Consider the following 14,232-nt stretch of genomic DNA (forward strand, 5'->3'; position numbering starts at 1 on the left):
CTCACCACAGGGTCAAAGCTCTGACTGTACAAGACAATGATCTTGCCAGTCCTCATGTATTCCTCGCAGACTTGGGCTGTTAGCAAGAAGAATTGCGAACTCTTGGCCGCGTTCGAGAGAAGAATCCTCTGAAGAATTTTTGGCCCCATACATGAGGATGGACGATTCCGCAGCCTACACAATGACGAAATCTATGAGCAATACCATGACCGTCCAGTTGTGGATAAAATGCGGCTCAATAGTTTACGGTGGGCGGGCCACTTAATCCGTATGGATGAGAATGATCCCTCCCGGAAAGTCTATAAGGGCAATATCTATGGAAGAAAAAGAAGACGAGACAGACCCTGCCTAAGATGGAGCGATGGCGTAGGTCAGGATGCCAGACAGCTTTTAGGGATATCGAATTGGTGGACCTCGGCGCAAAACCGGGATGTCTGGAGTTCCTTATTAAGGCAGGTCTAGACCGGATACCGGTTGTTGCGCCGTTGATGATGATAATGATGATAAATCCGACTTCTCTTGGTGACAGGTTCCGCGAAAGGCCAACCAAGGAAATGCATTCAATATTCTTAAAAACAAAAATTGTCGTGTTGAGAAGGAATTCAAAGCTTCACAGAAATACCTGACTTTTCATCCAAGTCGCCACGACAAAGCCGACCCCTGTGGGGCCAACAAATGTGCAAAGGCTCTCGACGCATGGACGTAAGGGCGTAAGTAAATTAGTCTGAAACAAACAAATACATGTCTACACATGTAATATTGCTACTTTTACTAGAACGTCGCAGGAGTCGCAAGAGTTCTTCGGAAAAAGCGCATAATACATGCGCTCTACAAGAAATGGTGTTGACCTAAAAGTTGCGACATAGAACGTAAACGCGTTTTGCTGACCGGCTGATAAAGCTTACTATTATATCAACTGATCGCACTGTTCACTTCTTCATCGGATGCGCACCACAGACTGGTCGACCTGATGATGAGAAAGATACCTTCTGGCAATTTCTCAATACGAAGACCTATAATGTACCCGCTGATGGCTAAATCGTAATTGTAGGCACGCAGTCGATAGCAGGTATCATGGGGGAAAATACTTTGGAGCACGCAAAGAGGGTGGCGAGCGAATAATCGATTTTGCGAACGCTCACGACCTTCTTACTATCAATACATTTGTCTCATCTTCCTACCTTTTATAGGACGCAGGCATTTTATCGGAACCATTTACCGCAAAACTATTTCCTATAAAACCTTTGCATCTTAACATCCACATTGCACGGTTACTCATGGAGAAATACCGTGAGAAACCTGTATCTAGACAAGGGGTTTGACCGTATGCCACATGACCTCATCTGGTATGCTTTGTAACAACATCTAGTACCAAAAAAACTCGTATGCCGGGTTGAATTGTTTTACCACGATTCGAAAGGGCAGTTCGAAGTTTGGCGGGCTGGCAAAACCGCTTCGTATGTCTGTCGGTATTCATCAAGGAAGCACATTCTCACTACTCCTGTTTCATCTTGTTAAGGACACTGCAACACAGAACATTCAACTTCCAGCGCCCTATACATTGCATTATTGTAGACGGTGTTTTCCTAGCGCTCCTAAAAATTGTAAATGGTATGGTCATCTAATTCGCGCAAACGAGAATTCACTTGCAGACGGCGAAGAATGAAGACGAGCGTTCCGTGTCTAAAAATGAGACCAATTCTTCCATTCTACACTGGTTGGGGGTTGGAAAACACACAAGGAAAACACAAGTTACGAAGCCACAACATGAGCCACAGGGTGGATTTCAAAACAACGAACCCGGCAACGACAACGGAATATCGATTTGCGCATTTACTCACGGAACGAATGGTGCTGAGCAGCTAGCCGATACACTGTCCCAAAATAAGGTTAATGTAGCCACTACACTATATATTATATCGGACATCAGCCAAAAAATGTGACCTGTTGTTATCGGCTTTGAAAATATAAGCGAAAGGCTGTGCACTCTACGCTTGCGAGGCAAATTTAGAAATATAAGCTTCATTAACGTTCACGCCCCTGCGAAGGAGACTGCAGAGTCGGAGAAGGATACCTTCTACGAGGCAGTTGAGCGTACCCTCGAGGTCTTTCCGAAGTATAATATCAAAATCATACTTGGAGGTTTCAACAGTCAAGTAGGGACGGAGCCCATATTGAGACGATATGTCGGCTCTCATAGCGGAAAGCGATCCACAAACATACCAAATTGACCACGTGCTGATTGAATGCCGCCACCTCTCAGCCTTAGTGAACGTAAGAACATATAGGGAGGCCAATATAGACTCGGATCACTATTTCGTTGGCATAGTGCTCCCAGATCGAATTACAACACCACCTAAAATCCCCTCTGACAATCAGGTGAGAGTGAATACTGAAGCCATTCACAACACACCGTTCCGTAACACCTATGGCGCAGGAAAAATCGGAACGGCTGGCTGGACGATGAATGTAAGCTAGCAACGGAACGGAAAATACCGCATACCGAGTAATGTTGCATTGCTGTGAACTAGAAAAGTACAGCGAGCAGTCGCATCAGGTGCCCAAGTTTTACAAACAAATCAGCAAGATAAAGCGTTGAACACTTCGATGCTCATCCTTCCGAAACAAAGAGGGAACCCTGATTTCCAACAGAATGGCCATATTGAAGCGGTACTGGAGGCGACCAATTACACCAGGTGGTTCATCAACTGATGCCCAAGTATGGGACAGCGAATCAATGCCTGACGACTGGCAATGAGACATTATCTGTCCTATACATAAACAAGTCGGGAAACCGGAAGCTTAAACCTTCAGGTATAAAAGGTTTCGTGTTTCTCTATGCGAGGAGCATAACGCAGCTCCCATTGGCTGATAGCATTGACTCGAGATATTTAAATCGCTCAGCTCTGTCAATAGCAGTAACCTGTCCAGAGCAGAGCGATTTAAATAGCACGGGTCAATGCTGTCTACCAACGGAGAACTGCGTAATTAAATTGCTTCTTGCGTTAACGCAACCTGGATGAAATGACATTCCACAACTGGTGTCCTTTGTGATCGACGTATCAGCGAACGTCTCAAATCTAAAATTAACCGCAATGTTGTCCGTCCAGTCGCTCTCTATGGTTCTGAGTGTTGGCCGACTATAAAATACAATGAACGGCGTCTTGCGGTAATGGACTAGTGACGGGACATGTATTAATCACATCCGAAATGAAGATATCCGCGATTGATATGGGGTTGAACCAATCGTGGAAAAACTGCGAGTGAGGCGTTTTCGATGGTATGGTCACGTAATTCGCGCTAACGAGAATTCAAATGCCAATATTGATCTGAACATCGTAGTTGATGGCAAACGACCAAAAGGCAGGCCGAAACAACGGTGGCTTGATACGCTGGATGGAGAAACCCTTGCGATTACATCCAGATCAGGCATTCGATAGAGCCAAATACCGTAACCGATCACGACGAACCGACCCCGCTTGTGAACGGGACAAAAGCTGGAGAAAAAGAAGAAGATGTGAGGAGCGACGAGTGTATGACAGCTCCGTGTTACATAGTTAGAAATTCTATTGCTCTCAATTTTTTAGAAAGTGATTTAAATAAATCATTTGATGGAAAGCCCTGTATTGATAATAGTCAACCTCATACGCTTCATCTTCTTCTTTTTCTTCAGCCTTTGTCCCGTTCACAAGCGGGGTCGGCTCGTCGTGATCGGTTTCGCCATTTGGCTCTATCGAATGCCTGATCTGGGTGCAATCTCGAGGCTTTCAAATCCCCATCCAGCGTATCAAGCCACCGTTGTTTAGGTCTGCCTTTTGGTCGTTTACCATCGACCTCGATGTTCAGACCAATCTTGGCAAGTGAATTCTCGTTTGCACGAATTGCGTGATCATATACCATCGAAGACGTCTCTCTCGCAACTTTTCCACGATCGGTGCAACCCCATAACGATCGCGGATATCCTCATTTCGGATGTGATCAAAACGTCCCACGCCACTAGTCCAACGTAGCATCTTCGTTTCCGTTACCGCAAGACGCCGTTCATTGTCTTTTATAACTGGCCAACACTCAGAACCATAGAGAGCGACTGGACGGACAACATTGCGGTAAATTTTAGATTTGAGACGTTCGTTGATACGTCGATCACAAAGAACACCAGTTGCGGAACGCCACTTCATCCAGGTTGCGTTAATGCGTGAAGCAATTTCATAACGCAGTTCTCCATTGGCTGATATCGTTGACCCGAGGTATTTAAATCGCTCAGTTCTGGGCAGATCAGTGATTGTGCTTGTTTCATGGGATCGGTCGTCAAAAACTCAGTTTTGTTTAAATTCAATCTGAGATCGTGTTGCATGTTCATTCCATTTTTGAACAAGTTGCTCGAGATCATTTTTGCTATCAGATACAGAAAAGGGCTGGGGAGAAGTAGATTTTTCATGAATGGAATTTTAATATTTCATTCGAAACTCCACCATGCTATTAACTTAGTATTCTGGTCCCAAGCCCAAGTAAAAGAGGAGGGTTTGAGGCAACGTACTCTGTACTATCCTCAGTAAAACAAAAATAAAATGCTGACATCAGGGAAAGAGGAAAATAGAGTTAAATAGAGTTATTCTACCATGCTAAATCCTACCTGATCTCTCTTGGTGACAGGTCCCGCGACAGGCCGAGCAAGAAAATGCATACAATGTCATTACAAACATGATGATCGGATTGAGTCACAAGCCTCGGAGAAATGCTAGGGCGTCCACCTCAGTTGATACTGCAGAACGGGCCCCGGTCCTGTCGAGAAATGGGCAAGGGTTCTTGACGCGCATCAGGACGTAAGCAAGTAGTCCGAACACAACGAACAAAACAAATACGTGCCTGCACACTAAATGTTGGTACCCTAACTGGAAAGACCAAGGAACTCACAAGAGCCCTTCGGAAAAGGCGCATTTATATCTGCGCTCTGCAAGAAACTTGATGGTCTGGTGCCAAAAGCTGCGACATTGAACGCGAACGCGGTAAAAATGGCTATAAACTTCTCTATTTTGGTAACCCACACCCTCAATATGGTATTGGTATTGCCATCTCAGAGGGTTTCCATGACGTCATTAAAGAAGGCGAACGATTTGATGATCGGCTGATGAAGATCACCATTATATCAGCTGATCGCACTATTCACTTATTTACCGCGTAAGCACCACAGACAGGTTGACTTGATGCCGAGAAAGATGCCTTCTGGCGACTTCTCGATGAAAAGACTTGTCACGTGCCTGCTGACGATTATATAATCATTGCCGGCGACCTTAATGCTCATGTGGGTGAAAAGGCAGACGGTAACATGTGCGATGGGGGAAAGGGGTGCCGAGCGTATAATCTATTTTCCGGACACCCATGACCTTGTACTTATGAATACATGGTTCATCAAACGATTGTCTCATCTTCTTACATTTTATCCTGGGAATAGTAAAACGCAAATCGACTATATTCTCATAAGACGCCAACATTTTACCACTGTCACTGATTGCAAAGTCTTTCCCTATGAGGCCATCGCACTTCAACATCGGCTGTTGATTGCCGTCCTGCGAATTAAGCCACCGATAAAACAGCGTGAGGAACACACTGGCCCGCCGCGCATTAAATGGTGGCGATTTGGTTAGAAGAAAGGAGAAACGATCTTACTCATACAATTGCCAACCATTACGAATGTGGAAGAATCATGGAACCAAATGAAAGACACGATCCACAAAGCGGCCTCTGCAACCCTCGGGGTCACCAAGCCGGGTAAACGGTACATCAACCGATATACTTGGCTTTGGAATGATGATGTTGAAATGAAGGTCCGTGAAAAGAAACGCCTCTACCACAAATTTCTCGACAATAAAACGCCTGCTAATTGGCAAATTTACAAGAATGCCAACAGTGAAGCAAAGAAAGCGGTCGCTGTCACCCGAGCAAACCATTTCAGAAATCTTTCCGGTAAACTGGACACTCGGGATGGCGAGAGAGATTTGTATCGACTTGCTTAAAGCCGCAATGAAGGCACACCGGATATCGAACACTTCTGTTGCATTAATGACAAGAACAGTATTTTGCTTACGAACCGTCGAGCCGCAACGGATAGATGGCGAGAACACTTCGAGTAGATTTCAACTGAAGAATTTGCTCATCCTCCACTTCCACAATCATTGCCGACATTTGGACCAGTTCCACCACTCAGCACAACTGGTGCTCAGAGGTGGCGGCGAGGAAGATGGGGCGGCAACCCTATCGGCCAAACCAAAACCAAGTGGCCGAGGAGAGCCGCCATAATGGTGGCACCGGGAGACGCTGTAATCACTTTGGTTTGCCGGCCGTGATTCAGTAGGCGAATGCTCCAAAGGCCTAATCAGGGCGATCAGACCCGAGTCTGCACGGGGACTCATCAGAAGTGGCAAATTGGTCACGAAACCTTACCAGGGGTATACTGGTACCATGGGAACCGGGAAAGCCCCTGGACTCACATACTTCGGGTGAACTCCTGTTGTATGTGAAGACAGCTCGGTTATTTGCGGTTGGCTCCCCTAGTGGGAGTTTCATGGTGGTTGTGGTTGTGCTCAAGCGAGAAGAGACCTTCCGGCCTCGACGTGGTGTTGCGTATCAACACGGGTACCGTACTCCATAGTTCGGTAGAGATTTAGGTAATTCTTGCATCCACCAGTATGAATGCTAAGCCATGCACTTGGTACAGAGGTGGTACCGTTGTTGCTTGTCTCAGCGGGGCTCTGATTGTAGTCACAAAATCAATCCGTGTCTGAAGAGGATTGTAGGATTAAGTCTCACGACACTATGGGCTTCACTCAGCACAACCGAAGTCAAGGAGGCAATAAAACAAATGAAATCGAGGAAAGCAACAGGACCTGACGGCATACTGTTCCAAAATGGAAAAATAAAGGTAGTCCAGCAGAATGTTCAAATTACCGTTCGATACGATTACTTTCCCATACCATGGAGATTTTTGAACGTATTCTTAACAACCGTATTCGCGAAATCGTTGAAATAACCGTGAATCAAGCCGGATTTGTCAAGAACTGCGGAACTACTGACGCAATATACGCTGCGCGGTTACTCATGGAGAAACGCCGTGAGAAGCATAGCCCTCTTTACATTGCCTTTCTGGATCTAGAGAAAGCGTTTGACCGTGTGCCACACGAACTCATCTGGTATGCTTTACGACAACACTTGCGCTGGGTGCTCTACTACGATTCGAAAAGTAAAGTTCGAAGTATGGCGGGTGTATCAAAACCGCTTCGTGCTCTATTGGTGTTCATCAAGGAAGCGCCCTCTCACCAATCCTCTTTGTTCTTGTTATGGGCACTGTCAAACGGGATATCTAACGTCAGGTGCGCTACACACTGCTTTATGCAGATGATGTTTTCCTAGCATCTGATAGCAAAAATGATCTCGAGCAACTTGTTCAAAAATGGAACGATCGCCTCATGCAACACGGTCTCAGATTGAATTTAAACAAAACTGAATTTTTGACATCCGATCCCCATGATCCCCACAGGCACAATCATTGTCAGCGGCAGTGATCTGCCCAGAACTGAGCGATTTAGATACCTCGGGTCAACGCTACCAGCCAGCGGAGAACTGCGTTATGAAATTGCTGCACGCATTAACGCAACCTGGATGAAGTGGCGTTCCACAACTGGTGTTCTTTGTGATCGACGTATCAACGAACGTCTCAAATCTAAAATTTACCGCAATGTTGTCCGTCCAGTCGCTCTCTATGGTTCTGAGTGTTGACCAGTTATAAAAGACAATGAACGGCGTCTCGCGGTAATGGAAACGAAGATGTTACGTTGGACTAGTGGCGTGGGACGTTTTGATCACATCCGAAATGAGGATATCCGCGATCGTTATGGGGTTGCACCGAGTGTGGAAAAGTTGCGAGAGAGACGTCTTCGATGGTATGGTCACGCAATTCGTGCCAACGAGAAATCACTTGCCAAGATTGATCTAAACATCGAGGTCGATGGTAAACGACCAAAAGGCAGACCGAAACAACGGTAGCTTGATACGCTGGATGGGGATGGGTATTCGATAGAATTAAATGCCGAAATCGATCACGACGAGCCGACCCCGCTTGTGAACGGGACAAAGGCAGGAATGTCAGTTATTCTCGATAATTATGACGTCAGCATCTTATTTGTATGGCTTAGGATGCGATAATTTCTGACGAAATGGATAAGTTGGAACTTTTATAACTTTGACACTAATAGTCGGATTTCCATAAAACTTGGCATATGTATGCATGATACTGTTCTCTGCAGTACTCCTAGGATGAACTTAAGAAGTAGTAGAAGTAGATTTTACGCGAATGTCAATTATTATCGTTAATCATGACGTCAGCATCTTATTTGCCTGGCTTTAGAAGCAGTAAATTCGCCCGAAATTGCTAAGTTTGAACTGCTACAACCTCGGCGTTAATGCCCAGATTTCCATGAAACCCTGATTCTTTTCGGTCTCACTTTAAGTGTGTACATTTTGACTCCTTACTCGTGCACTTTGCAATTTACGTCAAAACCAATATCAGATTCGGAAAGTACAAATTGAGACCTTTCATTCGATACCCCACATTACTATATTCGATCAAAAACAATTTTACATCCCCTTTTACATGTATGGGGAACCCCTCTTTAAATTACATACATACTTTAAATTCATAGTTCCCATCTGTCCACCAAATTTCGTCCGGATCGGTTTAGCAGTTTTGGAGAAAAGTGCATGTGGCAGACAGACAGATAGTGAATCCATTTTAATAAGGTTTTGTTTTACATAAAATCTTAAAAAGGGGATATCACACAGTGCAGCAATTATAGAGGTATCACTTTACTGAGTACCATCTATACAATATTCTCCTCTATTTTGCTAGGTCGAATAGCCCCATACACTCAGAACATCACTGGCCCATACCAAAGAAGCTTCACTCCAGGCAAATCAGCAACAGATCAGATTTTCTCTCTGCGGCAAGCGATGGAAAAACTGTTTGAATATGGACATCAGTTGCATCATCTTTTCATCGAATTTAAAGCCGGCTATGACAGCATCGCCTAGGTAAACCTGAACACGGCCAAGAGAGAATTCGATATCCCGACGAAATTGATAAGATTGATTGTAATGATGTAAATGTGAGAGGCACCATCCTCTTCAAGTCCACCCAAATACCGGCCTACGCTGACGACATCGACTTCATAGGAAGAACAATCCAAGGTATGCAGTCTACCTTCATCCAGTTCGAGCAGGCGGCGTGAGATCTCGGTGTGCATATTAATGAAGACAAGACGAACGAACAACATCGAATCGTACTAGTCAAACGAAAACAATAAAGATAAGAGACTACAACGTTGAGACCATTGAAAATGTGTCCTACCTAGGGTCGAAAATCACAACCGATAACAGCTATGACGATAGAATCCAAAAACTGTTACGCTCGAAACGTCTCACCATTTTGTCAAAGCTCTTACTGCACAAGACAATGATCTTGCGTTACTCGGAGACCTGGATTCTTAGCAAACAAAAAAAATGCGAACCCTTCGTCGCGTTCAAAAAAAGAATCCTCCGAAGAATTTTTGGCCGCCTACGTGCGGATGGACCATTCCATAGCCTACCTAACGACGAAATCTTTGAGCGATACCACGACCGATAAAATCTGGCCTTACCGGTTGGGGTGGGCGAGTCACCTAATCGGTATGGATGAGGATGATCCAGTCGAAAAATCTATAAGGGCTCTATGGTAGAAGAAGCAGGCGAGGCTGGCCTAGATCGGATACCGGTTGTTGCGCCGTTGATGATGATGATGAACATTCACTTGCCAAGATTTGTTTAAACATCTGAGTCGATAGGGAACGACCAAAAAGCCAGCCGAAAAAACGGTGGCTTGATATGCTGGTTGGCCCTTTGCGCGACTCCATTCATATCAGCCGATTGACAGAACAAAATGGTGCAAAAGATCAAAATGAGCTAACCCCGCTTCTGAACGTAAGAAAGGCCGAAGAAGAAGAAGAATAACAAAGACTACAGCTTGTTCTCGTTTGAAGCACAGGTAGATACTATAGAACGCAACACACTCTCCCTTGTTCGTCAAAGCCGGTGGGCGGGTCACCTAATTCGTATGGATGAGGATGATCCAGCCCGGAAAGTCTATAAGGGCAATATCTATGGTAGAAAAAGAAGACGAGGCAGACCCTGCTTAAGATGGAGCGATGGCGTAGGTCAGGACGCCAGACAGCTTTTAGGGACATCGAATTGGTGGACCTCGGCGCAAAACCGGGATGTCTGGAGCCTAGACAGAGTTGCACCGTTAATGATGATGATGATGACTTGGAACTTCGGCTATGGCAAGGGAATTTTGTCGATCTGGCAACGTTATCCTGGTTTGCGACTCTAAATGGCGAGGGTTTTTGCTTTTTTTTCTTGACAGAAAGTTAGGAGGAGTGAAAGGAACAAAGAAACAAGTCGGAATACTGGAAGCTCGCACTTTTTCTTTTTCTATCCGTGTATAGCTACAAATTCAACATATTCCTTCATATTTTTCTAAATGGCAAGACATACGTACATATTACAGCCATAGATATTACACTCACCCAAAACAAACAAACTGCCTATTTCTGAATACTGTACATTTATATTTCCGATTTACTTCTTGCACAAAAGCATACATATATACATTATACAGGGTGCGGCAGCATAACTTCCTTTATTAAAATGCGCGCCACTCAGTTAGTTGATGTCATAGCGGAGCGCTAGTGGTCTCGTTCAAGAGGGGATATTGTAAAGTTTTGTCCCGACACGGTTCAGTCGCCATCATGCGTTGGAATAGTGAGGAGCGTGCCTTTGCCGTTGAGGTTTACTTTTCAAGCGGATGTTCGATTATTGCAACACAGCGTGCATTTCGGAATCGCTTTAATTTAGCCCCGTTGGCTCCCGTCCCAGACCGCAAATCAATTGTTATATGGGTCACTACATTCAGACAAACTGCAAGTGAGAACTTGAAGCAGTGAGAGCGTCAATGTTGCGATCGCCACGGCGTTCTGCGCGCAAACACGCATCTGCCCTTGGACTATCCAATCGTTCTGTGAAAAGAATTCTTCGTGATGATCTTCATTTTCATCCCTATAAGATGGCGACTTCAATTCTCGGATGAACGCTTGTGAGCTTCTTCTTGATGTCGTTCCCGAGGGTGCTATTGTTTTTTTAGCGACGAAGCCCATTTTCATTTGTGTGGGACGGTTAACAAACAAAACATGCACTACAGGGCTGACACCAACCCTCGAGAATTGCATCAAAAGCCTTTGCATTCACCCAAAGTCACAGTGTGGTGAGCAATTTCCTCAGCTGGAATTATTGGTCCCTGGTTTTTTGAGGAAAATGAGGTTACAGTGACAGTGAATTCGGACCGGTATGTAAACATGCTACAGAATTTTTTTTTCCCACGGCTAGAAAATTTGGATTTGGGGGACACTTGGTTCCAACAAGACGGTGCAACAGCACACACTTCAAGAGCATCGATGGCTGTTTTGAGGGAACACTTTCCAGAGCGCCTTATCTCAATTAGAGGCGATTTGGAATGGCCGGCACGCTCTCCCGATCTGTCCCCTTGTGATTTTTTTCTATGAGGTTTTTTGAAATCCCGTGTTTATGTGAACCGTCCAAGAACCCTACAAGATTTGAAGACCAACATCCAAGAAGAAATTGCCAACATAACACCTGCTATGCTAACAAGAGTCATGACAAACGCCAGAAATCGGTTTACGCAATGTATGGAGAATGGGGGACGTCACCTAACAGATTTGATCTTCAAAACAATGTAAATAAAAACTTTAGACATGTACCTACATTATAAAAAATAAATAAATATTTTCCGATGCATACAATAGTTTTTATTGAGTTTTGAAAAAAGGAAGTTATGCTGCCGCACCCTGTAGTACGTATATTAAATACGGCTGGTTTAATGTACAAATGTATCTGAGTTAGACATTACCCGCAAACTTCATTAGCACGCATATACGAAGTCTGTTTGGAATAATGGATATTACCAATGACTAAAAAACTAAAACAAAATAATTCTCTGGGACCCAATTCAGAAGAACTCATTTCGTTGTGGTATTGACGAATTGATATGTGAAGATGACGTCATACGGGTTGTAGAGTGCACAAAATTCACAAAAAATGGCAAAGTTTTATCCCCTATATCTTTGTTAATAGTAGTTGGATTTTCTTCAAACTTGACCAAATTGTGCATTATGTTCTTCTTTCCGCCCATGCCATGTACTTTTGGGATGAACATAAGGGGGATTGCTGGTTAATTTCTAAAATGTGGAAATATACTATTATTAACTTAATTTTTGCAGATATCGGAACCGGATGTTGAGCCCTAGACTTCGTAGAAATGCCTAACTGTGATTTTTTTTCAGAATTTTCGGTTAGGTAGGTTCTGAGAACGAGACCTGTTACACTTAATGGTCATATTTTGAGCCCTCACTCAAAATCAGTCAGGAAGACTGGGATGCGATCAACTCCATGATAGGATAGATCATATCTATCCAGAGTAAACTGCGAAAGGCAGAGGAGACTAGTACTAGTTACGTACGCCAGCTAAAATGAGCTGACTCCTTCCCGTGATGTAATACCTTAGGGTGGTTCCTCGGGGCTTGGCGTAATACCTTAGGGTGGGCCCACTGGTTTTAGTGGGTAAGAATCCCACACGCTGGTGTGTCCAGGCCAGTGTCTTTTGAAGATTTCCACCTCCTCAAAAAAAAAAAAAAACAGATAGACAGACGGACAGCCAGACAATCGATTCTAATAGGGTTTTGTTTCACACAAAACCTTAAAAAGAAGGCCCGCGTTTGATTCGTGTCCGCATCTCAGAGTGAATTTTAATTTCACGAGGAGAAAGTGAAGGAAAAAGGTGGGATAATGTGGTGAATATGTGGAGTGGCAGCAAGAAATGAGTAGGCAACCTTGCGAGGTTCACCCAAAATGCATTATTTCAAATCAACACGCGGTAATACAATAAAAATCAAAAGCTACTCATTGAACATTTTGAAGAATGCCCTCTAGTTAACAATGAAGCACCGATCACAAAAATTTACTAATTCCCACTGATTGTAATCTAAGCGGCTTAGTTTCTTTATTCTAAATAGTTGCTAGTAATTGGAACCTCACTAATTTAATTTAGTCGAGTTATATGTCCTCCAAAAATGTTTATTATCTACGTCTTGTGTGATACGAAATTATTATTATAATTCAAGTTTTTAAGAGAGATATGATATTGTTGGTTTAAACTGTTTGACAAATATTTAAAAGTTTGTGCTAATATTATAGATCGTAGAACTATCCTCTACTGGTTGATATAACTTTTCCATTGAAAAGAATTGCAACGCTACCCCGTGCTTCTCTATTTCCAATTTTTTTTTTTTTTAAGAAAAATACTCTCGTTTTTTCTCAGAACAATATAGCCCACTCATTAACCTAAGAACATAGAATGGCTTTGACAAAAAACAATTAGAAGGTATACTATACTTTATTGTTGATGGAAAACTAACAGTCATGATGGCATGAAGGTATGTACGCCGGACTCTCAGCATTCGGACTGGCTCCAGGACATTCGTCCGGTTCCACATTTTATCTCGTGCAACCGGTGTTCACGACTGGCAAACCTGTTAAGGGAGTTTGATTTATGATTTTATTCACCAGGTGAACATCTTCTTGTAAGTTCCCGCTTGATGCTCAAAACAGGACACTTTGGCGAATTCCTCTTCAAGGATTTACAAAGAAGTAGAATGGATTTTGTTCATCCAAAGCTCAAGAGCCCCACCGTGGAGTTAGCTCAAATGATAACATATGAAAATTCAATGTTGTGTTTATATTTTTTTTATCCGTTTGTATCGTAGCCTTTAGTTTTGATCGGATTATTTGAAGCTGGGAAGATTGCCGCGCCGTTACCTCATCCATAGTCTGAAAGGACTTTGGTCTGCGATTTCGATCAAATTCCTCACAAAACGTTGAGTTTCTCAATACTATCCTTTTTTCCTTAAATAGCTTTGAGCTGACTCGCCTACTTGATAGGCGGGTGGCCGTCGACTTTCTCCTTCATGGGAAACATTTCTTATATTGGCTCAGGTGCCTCGAAATTTTTGACCACACTTTAGCAATAAATATTCTGTATGAATTGCAAGAACAGGGTGTGTCGAAATTCCTGGC

The sequence above is a fragment of the Hermetia illucens genome, chromosome 4 (genome assembly GCF_905115235.1).
Source record: "Hermetia illucens chromosome 4, iHerIll2.2.curated.20191125, whole genome shotgun sequence".
NCBI lineage: Eukaryota > Metazoa > Arthropoda > Insecta > Diptera > Stratiomyidae > Hermetia > Hermetia illucens.